Source organism: Coregonus clupeaformis, unplaced genomic scaffold (assembly GCF_020615455.1).
Source record: "Coregonus clupeaformis isolate EN_2021a unplaced genomic scaffold, ASM2061545v1 scaf2016, whole genome shotgun sequence".
Classification (NCBI taxonomy): Eukaryota; Metazoa; Chordata; class Actinopteri; order Salmoniformes; family Salmonidae; genus Coregonus; species Coregonus clupeaformis.
This window is the reverse complement of record NW_025535470.1, coordinates 30,001-37,500: the sequence shown is the minus strand read 5'-3', so window position 1 is coordinate 37,500 and position 7,500 is coordinate 30,001. Positions and strand designations below refer to the sequence as shown.

The 7,500-nt window shown below is 41.9% G+C and overlaps 1 pseudogene; it reads left to right on the top strand.

Moving 5' to 3' along the window:
• The window catches only part of LOC123481282, a 60,483-nt pseudogene that overhangs the window by 25,980 nt on the left and 27,003 nt on the right, over positions 1 to 7,500 (top strand).

The window sequence follows — 7,500 nt, the reverse complement described above, 5'->3', positions numbered from 1 at the left end:
ATGTTTTGGAATATTTTTATTCTGAACAGGCTTCCTTCTTTTCCCTCTGTCAGTTAGGTTAGTATTGTGGAGTAACTACAATGTTGTTGATCCATCCTCAGTTTTCTCCTTTCACAGCCATTAAACCCTGTAACTGTGTTTTAGTCACCATTGGCTTCATGGTGAAATCCAAATTAAGTTGGCCTACTCCCTCATATCAATGTTCATGAATATTAACACTTGAGCCCACACACACACACACACACACACACACACACACAGTCAAGTACTGTTAAAGCTCCAGTCAATCTAAATGAGTGTTCTCCCAATTGTTGATTGGACGGTTGACTACAGGAAAAAATAACTGGCTCTATGGATACAAAATACAAACAGCTTTTAAACCTGTCCAACAATGTTATGAGTTCCACAGAAGACAATAAGAACAGGTATAGTGATATAGCTAGGAAGCTGCTGCAGTAAATGTGATGGATCGAAGCTGCTGCAGTAAATGTGATGGATCAAGCTGCTGCAGTAAATGTGATGGATCGAAGCTGCTGCAGTAAATGTGATGGATCGGGAAGCTGCTGCAGTAAATGTGATGGATCGAAGCTGCTGCAGTAAATGTGATGGATCGAAGCTGCTGCAGTAAATGTGATGGATCGAAGCTGCTGCAGTAAATGTGATGGATCGAAGCTGCTGCAGTAAATGTGATGGATCGTTCCAGATATAGTGATGTAGTTACCCACTGGGCAAAAGCTGGTTGAATCAACATTGTTTCCATTTCTTTTCAACAAAAAGATGCAATGTGATGACGTTGAATCAACTTGGAAAACTGATTGGATTTGAAAAAGTCATTAAAGTAAGGGGAATGTTGTCTTTTTTTCACCCACATTTTTACCTTAATCCAATGACATGGTGACATTATTTGTTAATTTCATGTTGAATTCACGTTGGTTTACAAGTCAACCAAATATCCAGTTGGTAGGTAGCTACCAGTGTTGTAATACTCCAGACCAGACCAGTCTCCAGACCACGTATTGAGTGTCTCAGTCTTGACTCGGTCTCAGACAGTGAGGACTTGTAATTTCTTCCCGAGACCAGCAGAGTAAAAAACTCATAACTATCAGCTTCCATTCAGTCAGCGCATAAAACCGCTTCGCCAGGCCAAATATATACACGACTTTCTTGAAACGTTAATATCTTAAGTATTTATATCTATTATAGACATGTTTGCGCAGTGGTGAACCTATAGGCCTTCAGTGGTGACAGTGGTGAACCTATAGGCCTTCAGTGGTGAACCTATAGGCCTTCAGTGGTGACAGTGGTGAACCTATAGTCCTTCAGTGGTGAAAGTGGTGAACCTATAGGCCTTCAGTGGTGACAGTGGTGAACCTATAGGCCTTCAGTGGTGAACCTATAGGCCTTCAGTGGTGAACCTATAGGCCTTCAGTGGTGAACCTATAGGCCTTCAGTGGTGACAGTGGTGAACCTATAGGCCTTCAGTGGTGAACCTATATGCCTTCAGTGGTGAACCTATAGGCCTTCAGTGGTGACAGTGGTGAACCTATAGGCCTTCAGTGGTGACAGTGGTGAACCTATAGGCCTTCAGTGGTGAACCTATAGGCCTTCAGTGGTGAACCTATAGGCCTTCAGTGGTGACAGTGGTGAACCTATAGGCCTTCAGTGGTGAACCTATAGGCCTTCAGTGGTGAACCTATAGGCCTTCAGTGGTGACAGTGGTGAACCTATAGGCCTTCAGTGGTGAACCTATAGGCCTTCAGTGGTGAACCTATAGGCCTTCAGTGGTGACAGTGGTGAACCTATAGGCCTTCAGTGGTGACAGTGGTGAACCTATATGCCTTCAGTGGTGAACCTATAGGCCTTCAGTGGTGACAGTGGTGAACCTATAGGCCTTCAGTGGTGACAGTGGTGAACCTATAGGCCTTCAGAGTGTGACAGGTTCGTGATTCTGAAAGGACAGCAACCGTAATACCAGAGAACTCATGTAGGAGAGTTCACTTTTTTGTAAACCCAAAGGGCCAGTGGTGTAGTGGAGGCTATACGCTGGTATAAACCGTAAACCCAAAGGGCCAGTGGTGTAGTGGAGGCTCTACGCAGGTATAAACCGTAAACCCAAAGGGCCAGTGGTGTAGTGGAGGCTATACGCAGGTATAAACCGTAAACCCAAAGGGCCAGTGGTGTAGTGGAGGCTCTACGCAGGTATAAACCGTAAACCCAAAGGGCCAGTGGTGTAGTGGAGGCTATACGCAGGTATAAACCGTAAACCCAAAGGGCCAGTGGTGTAGTGGAGGCTCTACGCAGGTATAAACCGTAAACCCAAAGGGCCAGTGGTGTAGTGGGAGGCTCTACGCAGGTATAAACCGTAAACCCAAAGGGCCAGTGGTGTAGTGGAGGCTCTACGCAGGTATAAACCGTAAACCCAAAGGGCCAGTGGTGTAGTGAGGCTCTACGCAGGTATAAACCGTAAACCCAAAGGGCCAGTGGTGTAGTGGAGGCTATACGCAGGTATAAACCGTAAACCCAAAGGGCCAGTGGTGTAGTGGAGGCTCTACGCAGGTATAAACCGTAAACCCAAAGGGCCAGTGGTGTAGTGGAGGCTCTACGCAGGTATAAACCGTAAACCCAAAGGGCGTGTAGTGGAGGCTCTACGCATGTATAAACCGTAAACCCAAAGGGCCAGTGGTGTAGTGGAGGCTATACGAGGTATAAACCGTAAACCCAAAGGGCCAGTGGTGTAGTGGAGGCTATACGCAGGTATAAACCGTAAACCCAAAGGGCCAGTGGTGTAGTGGAGGCTCTACGCAGGTATAAACCTTAAACCCAAAGGGCCAGTGGTGTAGTGGAGGCTCTACGCAGGTATAAACCGTAAACCCAAAGGGCCAGTGGTGTAGTGGAGGCTCTCGCAGGTATAAACCGTAAACCCAAAGGGCCAGTGGTGTAGTGGAGGCTCTTACGCAGGTATAAACCGTAAACCCAAAGGGCCAGTGGTGTAGTGGAGGCTCTACGCAGGTATAAACCATAAACCCAAGGGCCAGTGGTGTAGTGGAGAGTCTATGTATAAACCATAAACCCAAAGGGCCAGTGGTGTAGTGGAGGCTATACGCAGGTATAAACCGTACGCCCACTTTTTTTCCAAAAACATCCTCTTTGATGACACCTGCTGCAGCCGCTGCAAACTAGCCGACAACCAAAGCTAGCTAGCTGAGACCAGCGGGAAAACTACTGCTCGCTAATGCACAGTGACCCGTTGGCCTTCGAGAAGGCAGAAGTTTCCATGCGTTTTTATAAAAACAGTCCCTACCCATTAAGTCAAAATGTGATTGGTTGATTCTACTGTCACTCCAACATTTTGCCCCTAATACAGTTGAATGGCAGATGCCTTCTATCTAGCTTCTGATGACCTAGCCAATGGCTGACTTTGCCAGCTACATTTATGTCCCCAGAGACCAGAAAATACAAATCCTGATCGGATCTCTTTGAAAATAATAATAATAAAATAATAATATAATTATTATTATTATTATTTAATAAATCCTTAGCCCTTCTCTGAAGGCGTAGAAGGCCCATTGTTCCCCACTGTGTTTGGGTTAGTCATCATTTGTAGAGTGGCTCTATTTTCCCTCAGCATGCATTTTTTTCACTGTTCTGAATGTCTAAAGAATGTATATATTGTTCTGAAATATGAACACAGAAATACTGGACATTTTGGTGGTGATTTGACAAATCATTACAATCATGGTCTGGAATTGGACTCGCATGGTCTTGATTCGGTCTGGGACCCCTTGTCCCCCTCCCGCTCTTGGTCTTGACTCGGTCTCGCTATAGGTGGTCTCAAACACAACACTGGAAGCTACTGTTGATCTCTACTTCCTGTACATCTGTCCAGTGTGTAGGAAGTTACTGTTTATCTCTACTTCCTGTATATCTGTCCAGTGGGTAGGAAGTTACTGTTGATCTCTACTTCCTGTATATCTGTCCAGTGGGTAGGAAGTTACTGTTGATCTCTACTTCCTGTATATCTGTCCAGTAGGTAGGAAGTTACTGTTGATCTCTACTCCTTGTATATCTGTCCAGTGGGTAGGAAGTTACTGTTGATCTCTACTTCCTGTATATCTGTCCAGTGGGTAGGAAGCTACTGTTGATCTCTACTTCCTGTATATCTGTCCAGTGGGTAGGAAGTTACTGTTGATCTCTACTTCCTGTATATCTGTCCAGTGGGTAGGAAGCTACTGTTGATCTCTACTTCCTGTATATCTGTCCAGTGGGTAGGAAGCTACTGTTGATCTCTACTTCCTGTATATCTGTCCAGTGGGTAGGAAGTTACTGTTGATCTCTACTTCCTGTATATCTGTCCAGTGGGTAGGAAGCTACTGTTGATCTCTAAAATATTAAATCTGACCTCTGTGTTTGTATCCCCCTCTCTCTCTCTCTCTCTCTCTCTCTCTCTCTCTCTCTCTCTCTCTCTCTCTCTCTCTCTCTCCCTCTCCCTCTCCCTTTCCCTCTCCCTCTCCCTCTCCCTCTCCCTCTCTCTCTCTCTCTCCAGATGGGTCGTTGGGAGAATGGGACCCTATCTCTTATGTTCCCAGTATGGCCCAGGTACAACTCTTATAAAATCAATTTACACTATTTACATGACATAGTTACATGTAATATACAGTTAATCAGTAGCCTGTTTACATGACATAGTTACATCTAGTTACACGCTAGTCTAACCCCTAACCCCCTAGACAGGACACTAGTCTAACCCTAACCCCTGGACAGGACACTAGTCTAACCCTAACCCCCTGGACAGGACACTAGTCTAACCCTAACCCCCTAGACAGGACACTAGTCTAACCCCTAACCCCCTAGACAGGACACTAGTCTAACCCTAACCCCCCTGGACAGGACACTAGTCTAACCCTAACCCCTAGACAGGACACTAGTCTAACCCCTAACCCCCTGGACAGGACACCTAGTCTAACCCTAACCCCCTAGACAGGACACTAGTCTAACCCTAACCCCCTGGACAGGACACTAGTCTAACCCTAACCCCTGGACAGGACACTAGTCTAACCTAACCCCCTGGACAGGACACTAGTCTAACCCTAACCCCCTAGACAGGACACTAGTCTAACCCTAACCCCCTGGACAGGACACTAGTCTAACCCTAACCCCCTGGACAGGACACTAGTCTAACCCTAACCCCCTGGACAGGACACTAGTCTAACCCTAACCCCCCTGGACAGGACACTAGTCTAACCCTAACCCCCTGGACAGGACACTAGTCTAACCCTAACCCCCTGGACAGGACACTAGTCTAACCCTAACCCCCTAGACAGGACACTAGTCTAACCCTAACCCCCTGGACAGGACACTAGTCTAACCCTAACCCCCTGGACAGGACACAAGTCTAACCTAACCCCCTGGACAGGACACTAGTCTAACCCTAACCCCCTGGACAGGACACTAGTCTAACCCTAACCCCCTAGACAGGACACTAGTCTAACCCTAACCCCCTGGACAGGACACTAGTCTACATGTCATAGTTCCATGAGACAATTTAATAAACAAAATGACATATTGTTATATTATATTATTATATGTTTAATATAATAATGCATTATAATGTGTGTGTGAGCAGGTATATCTTGTTATAATGCATTATAATGTGTGTGTGAGCAGGTATATCTTGTTATAATGCAATATAATGTGTGTGTGAGCAGGTATATCTTGTTATAATGCATTATAATGTGTGTGTGAGCAGGTATATCTTGTTATAATGCATTGTAATGTGTGTATGAGCAGGTATATCTTGTTATAATGCATTATAATGTGTGTGTGAGCAGGTATATCTTGTTATAATGCATTATTAATGTGTGTGTGAGCAGTATATCTTATTATAATGAAATATAATGTGTGTGTGAGCAGTATCTTGTTATAATGCATTATAATGTGTGTGAGCAGGTATATCTTGTTATAATGCATTATAATGTGTGTATGACCAGGTATATCTTGTTATAATGCATTATAATGTGTGTGTGAGCAGGTATATCTCGTTATAATGCATTATAATGTGTGTGTATTGCAGGTATATCTTGTTATAATGCATTATAATGTGTGTGAGCAGGTATATCTTGTTATAATGCATTATAATGTGTGTGTGAGCAGGTATATCTTGTTATAATGCATTAAAATGTGTGTGAGCAGGTATACTCTTGTTATAATGCATTATAATGTGTGTGATGAGCAGGTATATCTTGTTATAATGCATTATAATGTGTGTGTGAGCAGGTATATCTTGTTATAATGCATTATAATGTGTGTGTATAGCAGGTATATCTTGTTATAATGCATTATATAATGTGTGTGTGCAGCAGGTATATCTTGTTATAATGCATTATAATGTGTGTGTGGAGCAGGTATATCTTGTTACTAATGCATTATAATGTGTGTGTGAGCAGGTATATCTTGTTATAATGCATTATAATGTGTGTGTGAGCAGGTATATGTATTCATAATGCATTATAATGTGTGTGCTAACAGGTATATATTGTTATAATACATTATAATGTGTTATGACTATATCTTGTTATAATGCATTATAATGTGTGTGTGAGCAGGTATATATTGTTATAATGCATTATAATGTGTGTTTATTGTGTATATCTTGTTATAATGCATTATAATGTGTGTGTGAGCAGGTATATCTTGTTATAATGCATTATAATGTGTGTGTGACAGGTATATCTTGTTATAATGCATTATAATGTGTGTGTGAACAGGTATATCTTGTTATAATGCATTATAATGTGTGAAAACTATATCTTGTTATAATGCATTATAATGTGTGTATGAGCAGGTATATCTTGTTATAATGCATTATAATGTGTGTGTGAGCAGTATATCTTGTTATAATGCATTATAGTAATATTTAGTATATGTAGGTATATCTTGGTATAATGCATTTATAAATGTGTGTGGTATTTATATCTTGTTATAATGCGTACATAATGTGGTGTGTGAGCAGGTATATCTTGTTATAATGCATTGTCTATTTGTGAGCAGTATATCTTGTTATAATGCATTATAATGTGTGTGTGAGTTATATCTTGTTATAATGCATTATAATGTGTGTGTAACAGGTATATATTGTTATAATCATTATTTATGACTTATCTTGTTATAATGCATTATAATGTGTGTGAAAGCAGGTAATATTGTTATAATCATTATATTATTTTTTTTATTGCATATATCTTGTTATAATGCATTATAATGTGTGTGTGTTAAAATTAATATCTTGTTATTGTATAATGTGTGTGTGAAACAGGTATATCTTGTTATAATGCATTATAATGTGTGTGTGAGCAGGTATATCTTGTTATAATGCATTATAATGTGTGTGTGAGCAGTATATCTTTATAATGCATTGTAATGTGTGTGTGAGCATTGTTTCGTGGGGAGGAGGAGGCTGAATGAACCACCCTGTCTATCTATCTCTTTAAGTGTTGACACCTA